This window comes from Oncorhynchus nerka, linkage group LG27, assembly GCF_034236695.1.
Source record: "Oncorhynchus nerka isolate Pitt River linkage group LG27, Oner_Uvic_2.0, whole genome shotgun sequence".
NCBI classification, from domain to species: Eukaryota; Metazoa; Chordata; class Actinopteri; order Salmoniformes; family Salmonidae; genus Oncorhynchus; species Oncorhynchus nerka.
The window spans coordinates 97,518,120-97,545,080 of record NC_088422.1 but is presented as its reverse complement, the minus strand read 5'-3'; the positions used below and the strand labels follow the sequence as shown (position 1 = coordinate 97,545,080).

General features: G+C 38.2%; 1 long non-coding RNA gene across 1 annotated transcript; it reads right to left on the bottom strand.

Annotated features, from left to right (window-relative positions):
- Positions 1-5,861: 5,861 nt before the first annotated feature.
- Positions 5,862-22,268, bottom strand: LOC135565226 (uncharacterized). Its single transcript, XR_010461401.1, has 3 exons — positions 22,188-22,268; positions 7,990-8,082; positions 5,862-6,221 (listed from the first exon to the last, which is right to left on the bottom strand). It is a non-coding gene; the product is annotated as an uncharacterized LOC135565226 (long non-coding RNA).
- Positions 22,269-26,961: the final 4,693 nt, after the last annotated feature.

The following is a 26,961-nucleotide window of genomic DNA, read 5'->3' as shown; positions in this document are numbered from 1 at the left end:
GTTGTACAGGTTTCCCCCCTTTTCTTTCTCTAAATGGCTAGTAAAGCAAACAAGAATTGTCTTTTTTTTCAATCCCGAGACAAGTATTGTTTTTAAACCAGGCCTACTTTAGGTCACATCAAACACCAACCCTGAATTAATTCATAGTCAATTCTGATGTACAATGTTGTGGCCATTTTATATATATATATATATATTTCTAACATCTACTACAGTTGTCATTTAGTGTAGTGTTTATGGCTGGTTGCAGTGTTCATGGTATCTCTTCCTCTATCCGCTGTAGCACAGTGTCACAGAATATTTGTTTATCATTTTATTTAACATTTTATTTAACATTTTATTTAACATTTTATTTAACATTTTATTTAACAAGGCAAGTCAATTAATAAGAACAAATTATTATTTACAACGACAGCCTACACCGGCCAAACCCAGACGACGCTGGGCCGATTGTGCGCCGCCCTATGGGACTCACAATCACGGCCGGGTTGTGATACAGCCTGGACTCAAACCAGGGTGTCTGTAGTAAACAAGGAGCCAGATCTCTCGCAGGATAAATTAATCTGAAGCATTCCTTTAGAAGTCCAGTTGTGGGTGAAGTTGAAGCTCGATGAAACTTGGCTGACATTTAGCTAATTCTCTCATCAAATTTATTTATATAGCCCTTAGTACATCAGCTGATATCTCAAAGTGCTCGATCGTTCGATCTCAATGCAGTCTTCTGTTCCCAAATCTAAAATCTGTAGTGAACAGAGTGGACTAAGTTGTGTAGACTTGACTAAAAGTTTTTTTTTAATTGCATTATTTAGGAGAGCAAGGACGAATTGAGTTACTGCACGCGCACACTTCACAGAGTAGGCATTCCATAACGGGAATATGCAAATACCTGCTAGACCGCGCTTGGCTCTGCTACCTGCAAGATGTCGCTGTGTCGTATGGTCTTGTGAGCTTCGACACAACTTTGCTGTTTTGTACAGAATGTTTTCTCTATCTGTTTCTTCCATGCACTCGTCTATAAAAACAACAGAGCCTTGCATGAGGGCCCGCTGATCCAGAGGACTGGGAGATATCACTCTCCGAGGCTTACATAAGGCTTTCAAACGGGTCAACACTCCTTAAGAACGCAGGGCCAAACGGTATTCCAGGCTGTGTCCTCAGGGCATGTGCAGACCAGCAGGGAGGCATCTCTCCTTGTCCCAGTCTGTAATCCCAATGTTTCAAGTTGACTACCATCATTCCTGTTCCCAACCTGCCTCAGTAACTACCGCCCTGTAGCACTCACATCTGTAATCATGAAGTGCTTTGAAAGGCTGTTCGCGACTCACATCAATTCAATCATCCCGGACACCCTGGACCCACTCAAATTTGGGCCCCCAACAGATCCACAGACGACGCAATCTCAAATTCACTCCACACTGTCCTCTCCCGCCGAGAAACGAGGAATACCTGTGTTCCTTGGCGTCCACATTACTGAGAACTTAACATGGTCTTCTCACACCAGCACAGTCATGAAGGTGTGACAGTGCCTCTTTCCTCTTCAGACACTGAAGAGATTTGACCCCTCAGATCCTCAGGAACTTTTACAGGTGAAAGCCTCCTGACTGGTTGTATCACCGCCTGGTATGGCAACTGCTCCGTCCTCAACCGCAAGGCCCTAGAGAGGGTGGTTCTGACGGCCATCCAATACATTTATGCCCGAAAAACTGCCAAGGACTCCAGCCGCCTGAGCCATGGAATGTTCTATCTGCTCTTGTCCGGGCAGGTGGTACCGGAGCATCGAGTCGTGGACCAACGGGCTCCGAAATATACTGACCAAAAATATAAAGGCAACATGCAACAATTCCAACCATTTGACTGAGTTACAGGTCATACGAGGAAATCAGTCCATTTTACTGAGTTACAGGTCATACGAGGAAATCAGTCCATTTTACTGAGTTACAGGTCATACGAGGAAATCAGTCCATTTTACTGAGTTACAGTTCATATGAGGAAATCAGTCCATTTTACTGAGTTACAGGTCATACGAGGAAATCAGTCCATTTTACTGAGTTACAGGTCATACGAGGAAATCAGTCCATTTCAATCAATTCATGTGGCCTTAATCTATTGATTTCACACGACTGGGAATACAGATAAGCATTTTTAAATGGGCCTCAGGATCTCGTCGCAGTATTTTTGAACATTCAAATTGCCAATCGATAAAATGCAATTGTGTTCGTAGCTTTTGCCTGCCCATACCATAACCCCACTGTCACCATGGGGGAACTCTGTTCACAACGTTGACATCAGCAGACCACCATACCATAACCCCACCACCACCATACCATAACCCCACCGTCACCATACCATAACCCCACCATCACCATGGGGGAACTCTGTTCACAACGTTGACATCAGCAGACCACCATACCATAACCCCACCACCACCATACCATAACCCCACCATCACCATGGGGGAACTCTGTTCACAACGTTGACATCAGCAGACCACCATACCATAACCCCACTGCCACCACCATACCATAACCCCACCGTCACCATGGGGAACTCTGTTCACAACGTTGACATCAGCAGACCACCATACCATAACCCCACCACCACCATACCATAACCCCACCACCACCATACCATAACCCCACCATCACCATGGGGGAACTCTGTTCACAACGTTGACATCAGCAGACCACCATACCATAACCCCACCACCACCACCATACCATAACCCCACCACCACCATACCATAACCCCACCACCACCATACCATAACCCCACCACCACCATACCATAACCCCACTGCCACCATGGGGAACTCTGTTCACAATGTTGACATCAGCAGACCGCTCTCCCACACGACGCCAAACACGTGGTCTGCGGATGTGAGGCCGGTTGGATGTACTGCCAAATTCTCTAAAACAACATTGGAGGCAGTTTACGGTAGAGAAATGAACGTGAAACTCTGCCAACAGCTCTGGTGGACATTCCTGCAGTCAACATACCAATTGCACGCTCCCTTAACTTTAAAAGTTATAGTAGTTTTGTCACACAACACAATGCCACAGATGTCTAGACTGGCCTTTTTATTGTCCCCTGTACAAGGTGCACCTGTGTAATAGTCATGCTGTTCAATCAGCGTCTTGATATGCCACACCTGTCAGGTGGATGGATTATCTTGGCAAAGTGAGAGATGCTCACTAACAGGGATGTAAACACATTTGTGGACAACATTTCAGAGAAGCAGCTTTCTGTGCGTGTAGAACGTTCCTGGGATCTTTTATTTCAGCTCATGAAACGTGGGACCAGAACTTTACATGTTTATATTTTAGTTCAGTGTAGCTTCTTTCCCCAGACCATAAAACTGTTATACATATAACTACCAATGTCCTTCCTCTCTACCACAGACTATCTGCACTCACTCTATGCCCATTCTCAGGTCATATCAGACCTGTATATTAGACCTGTATATTAGACCTGTATATCAGACCTGTATATCAGACCTGTATATTAGACCTGTATATCAGACCTGTATACCAGACCTGTATATTAGACCTGTATATCAGACCTGTATATCAGACCTGTATACCAGACCTGTATATCAGACCTGTATATCAGACCTGTATATCAGACCTGTATATCAGACCTGTATATCAGACCTGTATATTAGACCTGTATATTAGACCTGTATATTAGACCTGTATACCAGACCTGTATACCAGACCTGTATACCAGACCTGTATATCAGACCTGTATATTAGACCTGTATATCAGACCTGTATATCAGACCTGTATATCAGACCTGTATACCAGACCTGTATACCAGACCTGTATATCAGACTTGTATATAAGACGACCTGTATACCAGACCTGTATATCAGACCTGTATATAAGACGACCTGTATATCAGACCTGTATATAAGACGACCTGTATACCAGACCTGTATATCAGACCTGTATATAAGACGACCTGTATATCAGACCTGTATATAAGACGACCTGTATATCAGACCTGTATATCAGACCTGTATATAACAGCATCCTCATGTTTCTTCTTTCATGTCCGGTTGTTATTTCTTTCTCACTGGCTTCGATGTGCATCGTTGGGAAAGAGCTCACAAGTTAACGTTTCCCTGTACTGTGTTCGACCTGCTAATCCTGTGCATGTGACAATACAACTTCACTTGAAACTCCTTGTTCTGCCCACTGTGTTTCATTTGCTCTCTTAGGAAACAACACTGCTGGTGTATCTTGCTTTTACTTCTGAAAATCTTTTGACTCGTTTCTCACGGAGGTTGACTGTCCACTTTTCAATCACGTAGCAGGAGTCACAGAAGAGCCGTCGGTTCCGTATTCTGACCTCCGCTCCGACCTCCGATGCGCCCAGCAGCTCGGACTTACAGTTGATGCATTTGAAACACGTCAAATGATAAACGAGCCCCAGGGACTCGATGACCATGGCGGCTCCCTCGACCAGCGCCGTGTCACACAACGTACACATTTCCTTGCCACTCACTGTCCTGCTGCTTTCATGCACGGATAGGAATGACTGGGACTTGGGGCCAGTAGAAGGGGAGGGGGAAGAGGAGGAGGAGGAGGGTGAGGGAGAGCGCTGGGACCATGAAGACTGGTTGCTTCCAACCCGGCTCCTCTGAGGGAGCTCATGGAGAGAGAGGACATAGTGGCTGAGCCGGAATGACCTCCGACCCGGCCGATGTAGCTGTTGAGGGCAGAGTGAGGCCAACTGTAGTTGAGGATGGAGGAGGTGCTCTCCGGTGTCCACGACGAGTGCCAGGAAGAGCAGATGTCCAGGTTGTCGAGAGACTTGCCTTTCCTGATGGGTCCGGTGGCAGGAGGCTTGCTGGTGGAACACTGGCGGATCCAGCTGTCGTCGTTGCGTAGTCTGACTTTCTTTTTCATCTGCAGGATCTGCTGCCTCTCCAGCTGCACCTTGGGCAGGCTCTGCTGCCTCTCCAGCTGCACCTTGGGCAGGATCTGCTGCCTCTCCAGCTGCACCTTGGGCAGGATCTGCTGCGTCTCCAGCTGCACCTTGGGCAGGCTCTGCTGCCTCTCCAGCTGCACCTTGGGCAGGATCTGCTGCCTCTCCAGCTGCACCTTGGGCAGGATCTGCTGCGTCTCCAGCTGCACCTTGGGCAGGATCTGCTGCCTCTCCAGCTGCACCTTGGGCAGGATCTGCTGCGTCTCCAGCTGCACCTTGGGCAGGATCTGCTGCGTCTCCAGCTGCACCTTGGGCAGGCTCTGCTGCCTCTCCAGCTGCACCTTGGGCAGGATCTGCTGCCTCTCCAGCTGCACCTTGGGCAGGATCTGCTGCGTCTCCAGCTGCACCTTGGGCAGGATCTGCTGCCTCTCCAGCTGCACCTTGGGCAGGATCTGCTGTCTCCAGCTGCACCTTGGGCAGGATCTGCTGCGTCTCCAGCTGCACCTTGGGCAGGCTCTGCTGCCTCTCCAGCTGCACCTTGGGCAGGTTCTGCTGCCTCTCCAGCTGCACCTTGGGCAGGATCTGCTGCCTCTCCAGCTGCACCTTGGGCAGGTTCTGCTGCCTCTCCAGCTGCACCTTGGGCAGGTTCTGCTGCCTCTCCAGTTGCACCTTGGGCAGGATCTGCTGCCTCTCCAGCTGCACCTTGGGCAGGTTCTGCTGGCCATTTATCCACGATGCCTCACCCAGCCTGTCACTGCTAGTCACTGTGATCTCTGGTTCCTCCACATGGTCCAGCTCAGGAATGGATTTGGACTTTGCCCTGTCTACCCTGGATGTCTCAGGCTGGACCTGGTCAGTACAGCCATAGGAGTCCCCTATCGATAGCTGCTGCTTCTCCCTCTCTCTCTCCTTCTCCCTCTCTCTCTCGCTCTCCCTCTCTCTCTCCCTCTCCTTCTCCATCTCTCTCTTCCTCTCCTTCTCTCTGCACTGTTGTTCCGCAGCCTCCTGGTGCCCCCTCTCCTCTTCCCTAAAGTCCTCCTTCCTCGTCTGCCACCTCAGCCCCTCCTCCTGTCCCTGTCTCCTTCCCTCTTCCTCCTGCTCCTCTCTCCTCTTCTTCTCCAAGGTGTTTCTCTGTAGTACGACTTCTTCAGTGACATCCACCATGACGTGTCTCCTCAGTGCTTGTATTATGAAGTGCTTCCTCATGTGTTTCTCACAGTAGTAGACAGAGCAGGTCAGACAAAGCTTCATGGCTTTGCGCTCAGAGCAGATGTCACATGGTTCTCCTGTTCTGGTTATTGATTGGGAAAAGAAAAGAAGGAATGACCTACTAATACTACACATTCTATCAACTACATTATCCTCCCACAATGCAACAGGATGAAATTGAAGAGCAACTGCGGAAACTTGCAGTCGACACTTCATGATCTTAGATCACATGATTTTGTTTGTCAAGTTCATCAATTCGACATTTAGTCAGACAATTTTTATCCCCAGAATGGAAAACACTTTGAAAGACTTGACAAAAATGATCCGCCCAGAATCGGCCATTGAGACGATGCAAGACTTTGGTCTCACACAATCACACAGAGAATCTGTGCATGTGCTGGGGTGCACTTCACTCTGCTAACCGTGGTAGCTACGGGAACAAAACAGCAGAAAAGTTTAGAGTCATACTTCAATGCTCCTAGTTGTTGCAGAAATGTACACTATACAGTATATAAAAAAAAGTATGTGGACACCCCTTCAAATTTGTATGGATCTGTGCACAACATTTGAGAGAAATAAGCTTTTTGTTCATATGGAACATTTCTTGGGTCTTTTATTTCAGCTCATGAAACATGGGACCAACACTTTACATGTGTGTTGCGCTTGTATTTCTATTCAGTATATAATAACCTTGATCTGTTTCACTACAATATGCATCCTTTAATATGTTATTATAATGAGGTAAAGCAGTAGCATCCTTTAATATTTTATTATAATGAGGTAAAGCAGTAGCATCCTTTAATATTTTATTATAATGAGGTAAAGCAGTAGCATCCTTTAATATTTTATTATATGGAGGTAAAGCAGTAGCATCCTTTAATATGTTATTATAATGAGGTAAAGCAGTAGCATCCTTTAATATTTTATTATAATGAGGTAAAGCAGTAGCATCCTTTAATATTTTATTATAATGAGGTAAAGCAGTAGCATCGTTTAATATTTTATTATATGGAGGTAAAGCAGTAGCATCCTTTAATATTTTATTATAATGAGGTAAAGCAGTAGCATCCTTTAATATGTTATTATAATGAGGTAAAGCAGTAGCATCCTTTAATATTTTATTATAATGAGATAAAGCAGTAGCATCCTTTAATATTTTATTATATGGAGGTAAAGCAGTAGCATCCTTTAATATTTTATTATAATGAGGTAAAGCAGTAGCATCCTTTAATATTTTATTATAATGAGGTAAAGCAGTAGCATCCTTTAATATTGTATTATAATGAGGTAAAGCAGTAGCATCCTTTAATATTTTATTATAATGAGGTAAAGCGGTAGCATCCTTTAATATTTTATTATAATGAGGTAAAGCGGTAGCATCCTTTAATATTTTATTATAATGAGGTAAAGCAGTAGCATCCTTTAATATTTTATTATAATGAGATAAAGCAGTAGCATCCTTTAATATTTTATTATAATGAGGTAAAGCAGTAGCATCCTTTAATATTTTATTATATGGAGGTAAAGCAGTAGCATCCTTTAATATTTTATTATGAGGTAAAGCAGTATCATCCTTTAATATTTTATTATAATGAGGTAAAGCAGTAGCATCCTTTAATATTTTATTATACGCTGGTAGAGCAGTAGCATCCTTTAATATTTTATTATAATGAGGTAAAGCAGTATCATCCTTTAATATTTTATTATAATGAGATAAAGCAGTAGCATCCTTTAATATTTTATTATAATGAGGTAAAGCAGTAGCATCCTTTAATATTTTATTATACGCTGGTAGAGCAGTAGCATCCTTGTAGTTTATCAGTGTTGGAAGGTAGAATAGAGGGTCTTACTCTGCTTTTGGCTGAGAGACCTTTTCTCTCTCTTTGAAATAACGAGGGGAATCCATTGAACGGTCACTCTTCATTGATGTTGCTGACATACAACTGGAGGGAACAGAAAACCAGAAGAGAGAAACTCTCATCAGAGAGTCGTCATTGTAAATATGAATTTGTTCTTAACTGACGTGTATTATAGTCCTATAACAACACAGAGAGACAGTACGCAGACACCTATTATAACAACACAGAGAGACAGTACACAGATACCTATTATAACAACACAGAGAGACAGTACGCAGACACCTATTATAACAACACAGAGAGACAGTACACAGACACCTATTATAACAACACAGAGAGACAGTACACAGATACCTATTATAGTCCTATAACAACACAGAGAGACAGTACGCAGACACCTATTATAGTCCTATAACAACACAGAGAGACAGTACACAGACACCTATTATAGTCCTATAACAACACAGAGAGACAGTACACAGACACCTATTATAGTCTATAACAACACAGAGAGACAGTACACAGACACCTATTATAGTCCTATAACAACACAGAGAGACAGTACACAGACACCTATTATAGTCCTATAACAACACAGAGAGACAGTACACAGACACCTATTCTAGTCCTATAACAACACAGAGAGACAGTACACAGACACCTATTATAACAACACAGAGAGACAGTACACAGACACGTATTATAGTCCTATAACAACACAGAGAGACAGTACACAGACACCTATTATAGTCCTATAACAAAACAGAGAGACAGTACACAGACACCTATTATAACAACACAGAGAGACAGTACACAGACACCTATTATAGTCCTATAACAACACAGAGAGACGGTACACAGACACCTATTATAACAACACAGAGAGACAGTACACAGACACCTATTATAACAACACAGAGAGACAGTACACAGACACCTATTATAACAACACAGAGAGACAGTACACAGACACCTATTATAGTCCTATAACAACACAGAGAGACAGTACACAGACACTTATTATAGTCCTATAACAACACAGAGAGACAGTACACAGACACCTATTATAACAACACAGAGAGACGGTACACAGACACCTATTATAACAACACAGAGAGACAGTGCACAGACACCTATTATAGTCCTATAACAACACAGAGAGACAGTACACAGACACCTATTATAACAACACAGAGAGACGGTACACAGACACCTATTATAGTCCTATAACAACACAGAGAGACAGTACGCAGACACCTATTATAGTCCTATAACAACACAGAGAGACAGTACACAGACACCTATTATAGTCCTATAACAACACAGAGAGACAGTACACAGACACCTATTATAGTCCTATAACAACACAGAGAGACAGTACACAGACACCTATTATAGTCCTATAACAACACAGAGACAGTACACAGACACCTATTATAGTCCTATAACAACACAGAGAGACAGTACACAGACACCTATTATAACAACACAGAGAGACAGTACACAGACACCTATTATAGTCCTATAACAACACAGAGAGACAGTACACAGACACCTATTATAGTCCTATAAAAACACAGAGAGACAGTATTCAGACACCTATTATAACAACACAGAGAGACAGTACACAGACACCTATTATAGTCCTATAACAACACAGAGAGACAGTACACAGACACCTATTATAGTCCTATAACAACACAGAGAGACAGTATACAGACACCTATTATAGTCCTATAACAACACAGAGAGACAGTACACAGACACCTATTATAGTCCTATAACAACACAGAGAGACAGTACACAGACACCTATTATAGTCCTATAACAACACAGAGAGACAGTACACAGACACTTATTATAGTCCTATAACAACACAGAGAGACAGTACACAGACACCTATTATAACAACACAGAGAGACGGTACACAGACACCTATTATAACAACACAGAGAGACAGTGCACAGACACCTATTATAGTCCTATAACAACACAGAGAGACAGTACACAGACACCTATTATAACAACACAGAGAGACGGTACACAGACACCTATTATAGTCCTATAACAACACAGAGAGACAGTACGCAGACACCTATTATAGTCCTATAACAACACAGAGAGACAGTACACAGACACCTATTATAGTCCTATAACAACACAGAGAGACAGTACACAGACACCTATTATAGTCCTATAACAACACAGAGAGACAGTACACAGACACCTATTATAGTCCTATAACAACACAGAGAGACAGTACACAGACACCTATTATAGTCCTATAACAACACAGAGAGACAGTACACAGACACCTATTATAACAACACAGAGAGACAGTACACAGACACCTATTATAGTCCTATAACAACACAGAGAGACAGTACACAGACACCTATTATAGTCCTATAAAAACACAGAGAGACAGTATTCAGACACCTATTATAACAACACAGAGAGACAGTACACAGACACCTATTATAGTCCTATAACAACACAGAGAGACAGTACACAGACACCTATTATAGTCCTATAACAACACAGAGAGACAGTATACAGACACCTATTATAGTCCTATAACAACACAGAGAGACAGTACACAGACACCTATTATAGTCCTATAACAACACAGAGAGACAGTACACAGACACCTATTATAGTCCTATAACAACACAGAGAGACAGTACACAGACACCTATTATAGTCCTATAACAACACAGAGAGACAGTACACAGACACCTATTATAACAACACAGAGAGACAGTACACAGACACCTATTATAGTCCTATAACAACACAGAGAGACGGTACACAGACACCTATTATAACAACACAGAGAGACAGTACACAGACACCTATTATAACAACACAGAGAGACAGTACACAGACACCTATTATAACAACACAGAGAGACAGTACACAGACACCTATTATAGTCCTATAACAACACAGAGAGACAGTACACAGACACTTATTATAGTCCTATAACAACACAGAGAGACAGTACACAGACACCTATTATAACAACACAGAGAGACGGTACACAGACACCTATTATAACAACACAGAGAGACAGTGCACAGACACCTATTATAGTCCTATAACAACACAGAGAGACAGTACACAGACACCTATTATAACAACACAGAGAGATGGTACACAGACACCTATTATAACAACACAGAGAGACAGTACACAGACACTTATTATAGTCCTATAACAACACAGAGACAGTACACAGACACCTATTATAACAACACAGAGAGACGGTACACAGACACCTATTATAACAACACAGAGAGACAGTACACAGACACCTATTATAGTCCTATAACAACACAGAGAGACAGTATACAGACACCTGTTATAACAACACAGAGAGACAGTACACAGACACCTATTATAGTCCTATAACAACACAGAGAGACAGTACGCAGACACCTATTATAGTCCTATAACAACACAGAGAGACAGTATACAGACACCTGTTATAACAACACAGAGAGACAGTACACAGACACCTATTATAGTCCTATAACAACACAGAGAGACAGTACACAGACACCTATTATAGTCCTATAACAACAGAGAGACGGTACGCAGACACCTATTATAGTCCTATAACAACACAGAGAGACAGTACACAGACACCTATTATAGTCCTATAACAACACAGAGAGACAGTACAAGATGCGTAATGAACCACCGAAAGGTTTCAGATTGTTATCTGGTCTCACATATTTTGCTTCGTGACCCACCAACTGCGGTGTCTGTTGAGTCGCGACCCACCAACTGAGGTGTCTGTTGAGTCGCGACCCACCAACTGAGGTGTCTGTTGAGTCGTGACCCACCAACTGAGGTGTCTGTTGAGTCGCGACCCACCAACTGAGGTATCTGTTGAGTCGCGACCCACCAACTGAGGAGTCTGTTGAGTCGCGACCCACCAATAAGGGTTGAAAGGTGAAAAAATATACACAGACTAAAGAATTAGTATAAAATAGATCAATGAAACCCTTCTTCAACACATCTAACTGAATGTAGATCTGAGAAAGAGCTATTGGGACCAATTATAAGAAATTGACTGCATAATTATACCATTATTTGTAACTGTCATAGACCCTATAACAATGTGGAACCTTTAGACCCTGTGAATGGAGATAACACCAGACCAACAACACAGAGTCACTGCAGCACCAGCCTCCTAGGACATGACACACCTATTATAAACTATAACATTACTAAGAGACATGATACAGACACACCTATTATAAACTATAACATTAAGAGACATGATACAGACACACCTATTATAAACTATAACATTACTAAGAGACATGATACAGACACACCTATTATAAACTATAACATTAAGAGACATGATACAGACACACCTATTATAAACTATAACATTAAGAGACATGATACAGACACACCTATTATAAACTATAACATTACTAAGAGACATGATACAGACACACCTATTATAAACTATAACATTAAGAGACATGATACAGACACACCTATTATAAACTATAACATTAAGAGACATGATACAGACACACCTATTATAAACTATAACATTAAGAGACATGATACAGACACACCTATTATAAACTATAACATTAAGAGACATGATACAGACACACCTATTATAAACTATAACATTAAGAGACATGATACAGACACACCTATTATAAACTATAACATTAAGAGACATGATACAGACACACCTATTATAAACTATAACATTAAGAGACATGATACAGACACACCTATTATAAACTATAACATTAAGAGACATGATACAGACACACCTATTATACACTATAACATTACTAAGAGACATGATACAGACACACCTATTATAAACTATAACATTACTAAGAGACATGATACAGACACACCTATTATAAACTATAACATTAAGAGACATGATACAGACACACCTATTATAAACTATAACATTAAGAGACATGATACAGACACACCTATTATACACTATAACATTACTAAGAGACATGATACAGACACACCTATTATACACTATAACATGAAGAGACATGATACAGACACACCCATTATAAACTATAACATTAAGAGACATGATACAGACACACCTATTATAAACTATAACATTAAGAGACATGATACAGACACACCTATTATAAACTATAACATTAAGAGACATGATACAGACACACCTATTATACACTATAACATGAAGAGACATGATACAGACACACCTATTATAAACTATAACATTACTAAGAGACATGATACAGACACACCTATTATAAACTATAACATTAAGAGACATGATACAGACACACCTATTATAAACTATAACATTACTAAGAGACATGATACAGACACACCTATTATACACTATAACATTACTAAGAGACATGATACAGACACACCTATTATACACTATAACATTAAGAGACATGATACAGACACACCTATTATAAACTATAACATTACTAAGAGACATGATACAGACACCTATTATAAACTATAACATGAAGAGACATGATACAGACACACCTATTATACACTATAACATGAAGAGACATGATACAGACACACCTATTATAAACTATAACATGAAGAGACATGATACAGACACACCTATTATAAACTATAACATTAAGAGACATGATACAGACACACCTATTATACACTATAACATTAAGAGACATGATACAGACACACCTATTATAAACTATAACATTAAGAGACATGATACAGACACACCTATTATAAACTATAACATTACTAAGAGACATGATACAGACACACCTATTATAAACTATAACATTACTAAGAGACATGATACAGACACACCTATTATAAACTATAACATTACTATGAGACATGATACAGACACACCTATTATAAACTATAACATTAAGAGACATGATACAGACACACCCATTATAAACTATAACATTACTATGAGACATGATACAGACACACCTATTATAAACTATAACATGAAGAGACATGATACAGACACACCCATTATAAACTATAACATGAAGAGACATGATACAGACACACCTATTATAAACTATAACATTACTAAGAGACATGATACAGACACCTATTATACACTATAACATGAAGAGACATGATACAGACACACCTATTATACACTATAACATTACTAAGAGACATGATACAGACACACCTATTATAAACTATAACATTACTAAGAGACATGATACAGACACACCTATTATAAACTATAACATGAAGAGACATGATACAGACACACCTATTATACACTATAACATTAAGAGACATGATACAGACACACCTATTATAAACTATAACATTACTAAGAGACATGATACAGACACACCTATTATAAACTATAACATTAAGAGACATGATACAGACACACCTATTATAAACTATAACATTAAGAGACATGATACAGACACACCTATTATAAACTATAACATTAAGAGACATGATACAGACACACCTATTATAAACTATAACATTAAGAGACATGATACAGACACACCTATTATAAACTATAACATTAAGAGACATGATACAGACACACCTATTATAAACTATAACATTAAGAGACATGATACAGACACACCTATTATAAACTATAACATTAAGAGACATGATACAGACACACCTATTATACACTATAACATTACTAAGAGACATGATACAGACACACATATTATAAACTATAACATTACTAAGAGACATGATACAGACACACCTATTATAAACTATAACATTAAGAGACATGATACAGACACACCTATTATAAACTATAACATTAAGAGACATGATACAGACACACCTATTATAAACTATAACATTAAGAGACATGATACAGACACACCTATTATACACTATAACATGAAGAGACATGATACAGACACACCCATTATAAACTATAACATTAAGAGACATGATACAGACACACCTATTATAAACTATAACATTAAGAGACATGATACAGACACACCTATTATAAACTATAACATTAAGAGACATGATACAGACACACCTATTATACACTATAACATGAAGAGACATGATACAGACACACCTATTATAAACTATAACATTACTAAGAGACATGATACAGACACACCTATTATAAACTATAACATTAAGAGACATGATACAGACACACCTATTATAAACTATAACATTACTAAGAGACATGATACAGACACACCTATTATACACTATAACATTACTAAGAGACATGATACAGACACACCTATTATACACTATAACATTAAGAGACATGATACAGACACACCTATTATAAACTATAACATTACTAAGAGACATGATACAGACACCTATTATAAACTATAACATGAAGAGACATGATACAGACACACCTATTATACACTATAACATGAAGAGACATGATACAGACACACCTATTATAAACTATAACATGAAGAGACATGATACAGACACACCTATTATAAACTATAACATTAAGAGACATGATACAGACACACCTATTATACACTATAACATTAAGAGACATGATACAGACACACCTATTATAAACTATAACATTAAGAGACATGATACAGACACACCTATTATAAACTATAACATTACTAAGAGACATGATACAGACACACCTATTATAAACTATAACATTACTAAGAGACATGATACAGACACACCTATTATAAACTATAACATTACTAAGAGACATGATACAGACACACCTATTATAAACTATAACATTACTATGAGACATGATACAGACACACCTATTATAAACTATAACATTAAGAGACATGATACAGACACACCCATTATAAACTATAACATTACTATGAGACATGATACAGACACACCTATTATAAACTATAACATGAAGAGACATGATACAGACACACCCATTATAAACTATAACATGAAGAGACATGATACAGACACACCTATTATAAACTATAACATTACTAAGAGACATGATACAGACACCTATTATACACTATAACATGAAGAGACATGATACAGACACACCTATTATACACTATAACATTACTAAGAGACATGATACAGACACACCTATTATAAACTATAACATTACTAAGAGACATGATACAGACACACCTATTATAAACTATAACATGAAGAGACATGATACAGACACACCTATTATACACTATAACATTAAGAGACATGATACAGACACACCTATTATAAACTATAACATTACTAAGAGACATGATACAGACACACCTATTATAAACTATAACATTAAGAGACATGATACAGACACACCTATTATAAACTATAACATTAAGAGACATGATACAGACACACCTATTATAAACTATAACATTAAGAGACATGATACAGACACACCTATTATAAACTATAACATTACTAAGAGACATGATACAGACACACCTATTATAAACTATAACATTAAGAGACATGATACAGACACACCTATTATAAACTATAACATTACTAAGAGACATGATACAGACACACCTATTATACACTATAACATTACTAAGAGACATGATACAGACACACCTATTATAAACTATAACATTACTAAGAGACATGATACAGACACACCTATTATAAACTATAACATTAAGAGACATGATACAGACACACCTATTATAAACTATAACATTAAGAGACATGATACAGACACCTATTATACACTATAACATGAAGAGACATGATACAGACACACCTATTATAAACTATAACATGAATAGACATGATACAGACACACCTATTATAAACTATAACATTACTAAGAGACATGATACAGACACACCTATTATAAACTATAACATTAAGAGACATGATACAGACACACCTATTATAAACTATAACATTAAGAGACATGATACAGACACACCTATTATACACTATAACATGAAGAGACATGATACAGACACACCTATTATAAACTATAACATGAAGAGACATGATACAGACACACCTATTATAAACTATAACATTACTAAGAGACATGATACAGACACACCTATTATAAACTATAACATTACTAAGAGACATGATACAGACACACCTATTATAAACTATAACATTAAGAGACATGATACAGACACACCTATTATAAACTATAACATGAAGAGACATGATACAGACACACCTATTATAAACTATAACATTAAGAGACATGATACAGACACACCTATTATAAACTATAACATTACTAAGAGACATGATACAGACACACCTATTATAAACTATAACATTACTAAGAGACATGATACAGACACACCTATTATACACTATAACATGAAGAGACATGATACAGACACACCTATTATAAACTATAACATTAAGAGACATGATACAGACACACCTATTATAAACTATAACATGAAGAGACATGATACAGACACACCTATTATAAACTATAACATTAAGAGACATGATACAGACACACCTATTATAAACTATAACATTACTAAGAGACATGATACAGACACACCTATTATAAACTATAACATTACTAAGAGACATGATACAGACACCTATTATACACTATAACATTAAGAGACATGATACAGACACACCTATTATAAACTATAACATTACTAAGAGACATGATACAGACACACCTATTATAAACTATAACATTAAGAGACATGATACAGACACACCTATTATAAACTATAACATTACTAAGAGACATGATACAGACACACCTATTATACACTATAACATTAAGAGACATGATACAGACACCTATTATACACTATAACATTACTAAGAGACATGATACAGACACACCTATTATACACTATAACATTAAGAGACATGATACAGACACACCTATTATAAACTATAACATTACTAAGAGACATGATACAGACACCTATTATAAACTATAACATGAAGAGACATGATACAGACACACCTATTATACACTATAACATTAAGAGACATGATACAGACACACCTATTATAAACTATAACATGAAGAGACATGATACAGACACACCTATTATAAACTATAACATTAAGAGACATGATACAGACACACCTATTATAAACTATAACATGAAGAGACATGATACAGACACACCTATTATACACTATAACATTACTAAGAGACATGATACAGACACACCTATTATAAACTATAACATTAAGAGACATGATACAGACACACCTATTATAAACTATAACATTACTAAGAGACATGATACAGACACACCTATTATAAACTATAACATTACTAAGAGACATGATACAGACACACCTATTATAAACTATAACATGAAGAGACATGATACAGACACACCTATTATAAACTATAACATTACTAAGAGACATGATACAGACACCTATTATACACTATAACATGAAGAGACATGATACAGACACACCTATTATACACTATAACATTACTAAGAGACATGATACAGACACACCTATTATAAACTATAACATTACTAAGAGACATGATACAGACACACCTATTATAAACTATAACATGAAGAGACATGATACAGACACACCTATTATACACTATAACATTAAGAGACATGATACAGACACACCTATTATAAACTATAACATTACTAAGAGACATGATACAGACACACCTATTATAAACTATAACATTAAGAGACATGATACAGACACACCTATTATAAACTATAACATTAAGAGACATGATACAGACACACCTATTATAAACTATAACATTAAGAGACATGATAGAGACACACCTATTATAAACTATAACATGAAGAGACATGATACAGACACACCTATTATACACTATAACATGAAGAGACATGATACAGACACACCTATTATAAACTATAACATTAAGAGACATGATACAGACACACCTATTATAAACTATAACATTACTAAGAGACATGATACAGACACACCTATTATAAACTATAACATTAAGAGACATGATACAGACACACCTATTATAAACTATAACATTACTAAGAGACATGATACAGACACACCTATTATAAACTATAACATTACTAAGAGACATGATACAGACACCTATTATACACTATAACATTAAGAGACATGATACAGACACACCTATTATAAACTATAACATTACTAAGAGACATGATACAGACACACCTATTATAAACTATAACATTAAGAGACATGATACAGACACACCTATTATAAACTATAACATTACTAAGAGACATGATACAGACACACCTATTATACACTATAACATTAAGAGACATGATACAGACACCTATTATACACTATAACATTACTAAGAGACATGATACAGACACACCTATTATACACTATAACATTAAGAGACATGATACAGACACACCTATTATAAACTATAACATTACTAAGAGACATGATACAGACACCTATTATAAACTATAACATGAAGAGACATGATACAGACACACCTATTATACACTATAACATTAAGAGACATGATACAGACACACCTATTATAAACTATAACATGAAGAGACATGATACAGACACACCTATTATAAACTATAACATTAAGAGACATGATACAGACACCCCCTATTATAAACTATAACATGAAGAGACATGATACAGACACACCTATTATACACTATAACATTACTAAGAGACATGATACAGACACACCTATTATAAACTATAACATTAAGAGACATGATACAGACACACCTATTATAAACTATAACATTACTAAGAGACATGATACAGACACACCTATTATAAACTATAACATTACTAAGAGACATGATACAGACACACCTATTATAAACTATAACATGAAGAGACATGATACAGACACACCTATTATAAACTATAACATTACTAAGAGACATGATACAGACACCTATTATACACTATAACATGAAGAGACATGATACAGACACACCTATTATACACTATAACATTACTAAGAGACATGATACAGACACACCTATTATAAACTATAACATTACTAAGAGACATGATACAGACACACCTATTATAAACTATAACATGAAGAGACATGATACAGACACACCTATTATACACTATAACATTAAGAGACATGATACAGACACACCTATTATAAACTATAACATTACTAAGAGACATGATACAGACACACCTATTATAAACTATAACATTAAGAGACATGATACAGACACACCTATTATAAACTATAACATTAAGAGACATGATACAGACACACCTATTATAAACTATAACATTAAGAGACATGATAGAGACACACCTATTATAAACTATAACATGAAGAGACATGATACAGACACACCTATTATACACTATAACATGAAGAGACATGATACAGACACACCTATTATAAACTATAACATTAAGAGACATGATACAGACACACCTATTATAAACTATAACATTACTAAGAGACATGATACAGACACACCTATTATAAACTATAACATTAAGAGACATGATACAGACACACCTATTATAAACTATAACATTACTAAGAGACATGATACAGACACACCTATTATAAACTATAACATTAAGAGACATGATACAGACACACCTATTATAAACTATAACATTAAGAGACATGATACAGACACACCTATTATAAACTATAACATTAAGAGACATGATACAGACACACCTATTATACACTATAACATTAAGAGACATGATACAGACACACCTATTATAAACTATAACATTACTAAGAGACATGATACAGACACACCTATTATAAACTATAACATTAAGAGACATGATACAGACACACCTATTATAAACTATAACATTAAGAGACATGATACAGACACACCTATTATACACTATAACATGAAGAGACATGATACAGACACACCTATTATAAACTATAACATTACTAAGAGACATGATACAGACACACCTATTATAAACTATAACATTACTAAGAGACATGATACAGACACACCTATTATAAACTATAACATTAAGAGACATGATACAGACACACCTATTATAAACTATAACATTAAGAGACATGATACAGACACACCTATTATACACTATAACATGAAGAGACATGATACAGACACACCTATTATAAACTATAACATTAAGAGACATGATACAGACACACCTATTATAAACTATAACATTACTAAGAGACATGATACAGACACACCTATTATACACTATAACATTACTAAGAGACATGATACAGACACACCTATTATACACTATAACATTAAGAGACATGATACAGACACACCTATTATAAACTATAACATGAAGAGACATGATACAGACACACCTATTATAAACTATAACATGAAGAGACATGATACAGACACACCTATTATAAACTATAACATTAAGAGACATGATACAGACACACCTATTATACACTATAACATTACTAAGAGACATGATACAGACACACCTATTATAAACTATAACATTAAGAGACATGATACAGACACACCTATTATAAACTATAACATTAAGAGACATGATACAGACACCTATTATAAACTATAACATTACTAAGAGACATGATACAGACACACCTATTATAAACTATAACATTACTAAGAGACATGATACAGACACACCTATTATAAACTATAACATTAAGAGACATGATACAGACACACCTATTATAAACTATAACATTACTAAGAGACATGATACAGACACACCTATTATAAACTATAACATTAAGAGACATGATACAGACACACCTATTATAAACTATAACATTACTAAGAGACATGATACAGACACACCTATTATAAACTATAACATTAAGAGACATGATACAGACACACCTATTATACACTATAACATGAAGAGACATGATACAGACACACCTATTATACACTATAACATTACTAAGAGACATGATACAGACACACCTATTATACACTATAACATTAAGAGACATGATACAGACACACCTATTATAAACTATAACATTACTAAGAAATTGTAGTAATAGTCACAAACATACAGTATGTTATCTGACGTGTTTTCTATTTTGATTAACTGAAACATATTTGTGAACAATCACATTATGATCAATAAGAAAAGAACTGCCAGATAAATCAATCTGCTGTTAAACCTCTGAAGAGGTTCACTTTTCATTGAACCAGAAAGGAGAATGCTCACAAAACAACCTACAGCTACTGTAACTGTCCAATCACTGATCACATACATACCTGAGAGAAGCCTCCTAATTTTATCTGACAGAATTGTGTCACTTGCTCTTGCTTTCCGTGGCTTGTTCTTTTCTAACTTTCACTATGAATGTTTTCTGATAAAACGGGGTTTTGGGACTTTGTCCCTGCAAAGCAATAAAGTGTGCAGTTTTACACACACACACACACACACACACACACACACACACACAGGTCCCTGCTTAATCATTCAAACAATATCCTTTATGGACTTTATGACTGACGAGAAACCCTGGATGTCCTGCGTGTCTCTGTTAGCCTGCCGAGCTAAAGCCTAGTCTTCAGGTTTCACACAAAACTACTCACAGAGCCACATACATCACACTTCACAAGAACACATGTTTTGAATCCATTCCACTTTATTGATAATATTCAATAATTGTTGTCACTATCCATAAGTAAAGCTGCTCCTTAAATCTCTCAGAGATAATCTTCTTCTCCCATCTAAAATCATCAGTGGTATTATAAATATTAAATGACATTGTTGTCATCATCAATAAATTCAGATTTGGAGGATGATTTTTAAAGAAACAATCTGCTGTTGAAACGACAACAAGGCGGACAGCCACCACTGGTTTGGTAAAACGTTTAGGGATGTGGGGCTAGAGAAATGTAACCACTGGTTTGGTAAAACGTTTAGGGATGTGGGGCTAGAGAAATGTAACCACTGGTTTGGTAAAACGTTTAGGGATGTGGGGCTAGAGAAATGTAACCACTGGTTTGGTAAAACGTTTAGGGATGTGGGGCTAGAGAAATGTAACCACTGGTTTGGTAAAACGTTTAGGGATGTGGGGCTAGAGAAATGTAACCACTGGTTTGGTAAAACGTTTAGGGATGGGGGGCTAGAGAAATGTAACCACTGGTTTGGTAAAACGTTTAGGGATGTGGGGCTAGAGAAATGTAACCACTGGTTTGGTAAAACGTTTAGGGATGTGGGGCTAGAGAAATGTAACCACTGGTTTGGTAAAACGTTTAGGGATGGGGGGCTAGAGAAATGTAACCACTGGTTTGGTAAAACGTTTAGGGATGTGGGGCTAGAGAAATGTAACCACTGGTTTGGTAAAACGTTTAGGGATGGGGGGCTAGAGAAATGTAACCACTGGTTTGGTAAAACGTTTAGGGATGTGGGGCTAGAGAAATGTAACCACTGGTTTGGTAAAACGTTTAGGGATGTGGGGCTAGAGAAATGTAACCACTGGTTTGGTAAAACGTTTAGGGATGTGGGGCTAGAGAAATGTAACCACTGGTTTGGTAAAACGTTTAGGGATGTGGGGCTAGAGAAATGTAACCACTGGTTTGGTAAAACGTTTAGGGATGTGGGGCTAGAGAAATGTAACCACTGGTTTGGTAAAACGTTTAGGGATGTGGGGCTAGAGAAATGTAACCACTGGTTTGGTAAAACGTTTAGGGATGTGGGGCTAGAGAAATGTAACCACTGGTTTGGTAAAACGTTTAGGGATGGGGGGGCTAGAGAAATGTAACCACTGGTTTGGTAAAACGTTTAGGGATGTGGGGGCTAGAGAAATGTAACCACTGGTTTGGTAAAACGTTTAGGGATGTGGGGCTAGAGAAATGTAACCACTGGTTTGGTAAAACATTTAGGGATGGGGGGGGCTAGAGAAATGTAACCACTGGTTTGGTAAAACGTTTAGGGATGGGGGGCTAGAGAAATGTAACCACTGGTTTGGTAAAACGTTTAGGGATGTGGGGCTAGAGAAATGTAACCACTGGTTTGGTAAAACGTTTAGGGATGTGGGGGCTAGAGAAATGTAACCACTGGTTTGGTAAAACGTTTAGGGATGTGGGGCTAGAGAAATGTAACCACTGGTTTGGTAAAACGTTTAGGGATGGGGGGGCTAGAGAAATGTAACCACTGGTTTGGTAAAACGTTTAGGGATGTGGGGGCTAGAGAAATGTAACCACTGGTTTGGTAAAACGTTTAGGGATGTGGGGCTAGAGAAATGTAACCACTGGTTTGGTAAAACGTTTAGGGATGTGGGGGCTAGAGAAATGTAACCACTGGTTTGGTAAAACGTTTAGGGATGGGGGGCTAGAGAAATGTAACCACTGGTTTGGTAAAACGTTTAGGGATGTGGGGCTAGAGAAATGTAACCACTGGTTTGGTAAAACGTTTAGGGATGTGGGGCTAGAGAAATGTAACCACTGGTTTGGTAAAACGTTTAGGGATGTGGGGGCTAGAGAAATGTAACCACTGGTTTGGTAAAACGTTTAGGGATGTGGGGCTAGAGAAATGTAACCACTGGTTTGGTAAAAACGTTTAGGGATGTGGGGCTAGAGAAATGTAACCACTGGTTTGGTAAAACGTTTAGGGATGTGGGGCTAGAGAAATGTAACCACTGGTTTGGTAAAACGTTTAGGGATGGGGGCTAGAGAAATGTAACCACTGGTTTGGTAAAACGTTTAGGGATGTGGGGCTAGAGAAATGTAACCACTGGTTTGGTAAAACGTTTAGGGATGTGGGGCTAGAGAAATGTAACCACTGGTTTGGTAAAACGTTTAGGGATGTGGGGCTAGAGAAATGTAACCACTGGTTTGGTAAAACGTTTAGGGATGTGGGGCTAGAGAAATGTAACCACTGGTTTGGTAAAACGTTTAGGGATGTGGGGCTAGAGAAATGTAACCACTGGTTTGGTAAAACGTTTAGGGATGTGGGGCTAGAGAAATGTAACCACTGGTTTGGTAAAACGTTTAGGGATGTGGGGCTAGAGAAATGTAACCACTGGTTTGGTAAAACGTTTAGGGATGGGGGGGCTAGAGAAATGTAACCACTGGTTTGGTAAAACATTTAGGGATGTGGGGCTAGAGAAATGTAACCACTGGTTTGGTAAAACGTTTAGGGATGTGGGGCTAGAGAAATGTAACCACTGGTTTGGTAAAACGTTTAGGGATGTGGGGCTAGAGAAATGTAACCACTGGTTTGGTAAAACGTTTAGGGATGTGGGGCTAGAGAAATGTAACCACTGGTTTGGTAAAACGTTTAGGGATGTGGGGCTAGAGAAATGTAACCACTGGTTTGGTAAAACGTTTAGGGATGGGGCTAGAGAAATGTAACCACTGGTTTGGTAAAACGTTTAGGGATGTGGGGCTAGAGAAATGTAACCACTGGTTTGGTAAAACGTTTAGGGATGTGGGGCTAGAGAAATGTAACCACTGGTTTGGTAAAACGTTTAGGGATGGGGGGGCTAGAGAAATGTAACCACTGGTTTGGTAAAACGTTTAGGGATGTGGGGCTAGAGAAATGTAACCACTGGTTTGGTAAAACGTTTAGGGATGTGGGGCTAGAGAAATGTAACCACTGGTTTGTAAAACGTTTAGGGATGGGGGCTAGAGAAATGTAACCACTGGTTTGGTAAAACGTTTAGGGATGGGGGCTAGAGAAATGTAACCACTGGTTTGGTAAAACGTTTAGGGATGGGGGGCTAGAGAAATGTAACCACTGGTTTGGTAAAACGTTTAGGGATGGGGGCTAGAGAAATGTAACCACTGGTTTGGTAAAACGTTTAGGGATGGGGGCTAGAGAAATGTAACCACTGGTTTGGTAAAACGTTTAGGGATGTGGGGCTAGAGAAATGTAACCACTGGTTTAGTAAAACGTTTAGGGATGTGGGGCTAGAGAAATGTAACCACTGGTTTGGTAAAACGTTTAGGGATGGGGGGGCTAGAGAAATGTAACCACTGGTTTGGTAAAACGTTTAGGGATGTGGGGCTAGAGAAATGTAACCACTGGTTTGGTAAAACGTTTAGGGATGTGGGGCTAGAGAAATGTAACCACTGGTTTGGTAAAACGTTTAGGGATGGGGGCTAGAGAAATGTAACCACTGGTTTGGTAAAACGTTTAGGGATGTGGGGCTAGAGAAATGTAACCACTGGTTTGGTAAAACGTTTAGGGATGTGGGGCTAGAGAAATGTAACCACTGGTTTGGTAAAACGTTTAGGGATGTGGGGCTAGAGAAATGTAACCACTGGTTTGGTAAAACGTTTAGGGATGTGGGGCTAGAGAAATGTAACCACTGGTTTGGTAAAACGTTTAGGGATGTGGGGCTAGAGAAATGTAACCACTGGTTTGGTAAAACGTTTAGGGATGTGGGGCTAGAGAAATGTAACCACTGGTTTGGTAAAACGTTTAGGGATGTGGGGCTAGAGAAATGTAACCACTGGTTTGGTAAAACGTTTAGGGATGTGGGGCTAGAGAAATGTAACCACTGGTTTGGTAAAACGTTTAGGGATGTTAGGGAAATGTAACCACTGGTTTGGTAAAACGTTTAGGGATGTGGGGCTAGAGAAATGTAACCACTGGTTTGGTAAAACGTTTAGGGATGTGGGGCTAGAGAAATGTAACCACTGGTTTGGTAAAACGTTTAGGGATGTGGGGCTAGAGAAATGTAACCACTGGTTTGGTAAACAGTTTAGGGATGTGGGGCTAGAGAAATGTAACCACTGGTTTGGTAAAACGTTTAGGGATGTGGGGCTAGAGAAATGTAACCACTGGTTTGGTAAAACGTTTAGGGATGGGGCTAGAGAAATGTAACCACTGGTTTGGTAAACAGTTTAGGGATGTGGGGCTAGAGAAATGTAACCACTGGTTTGGTAAAACGTTTAGGGATGGGGGGCTAGAGAAATGTAACCACTGGTTTGGTAAAATGTTTAGGGATGTGGGGCTAGAGAAATGTAACCACTGGTTTGGTAAAACGTTTAGGGATGGGGGGCTAGAGAAATGTAACCACTGGTTTGGTAA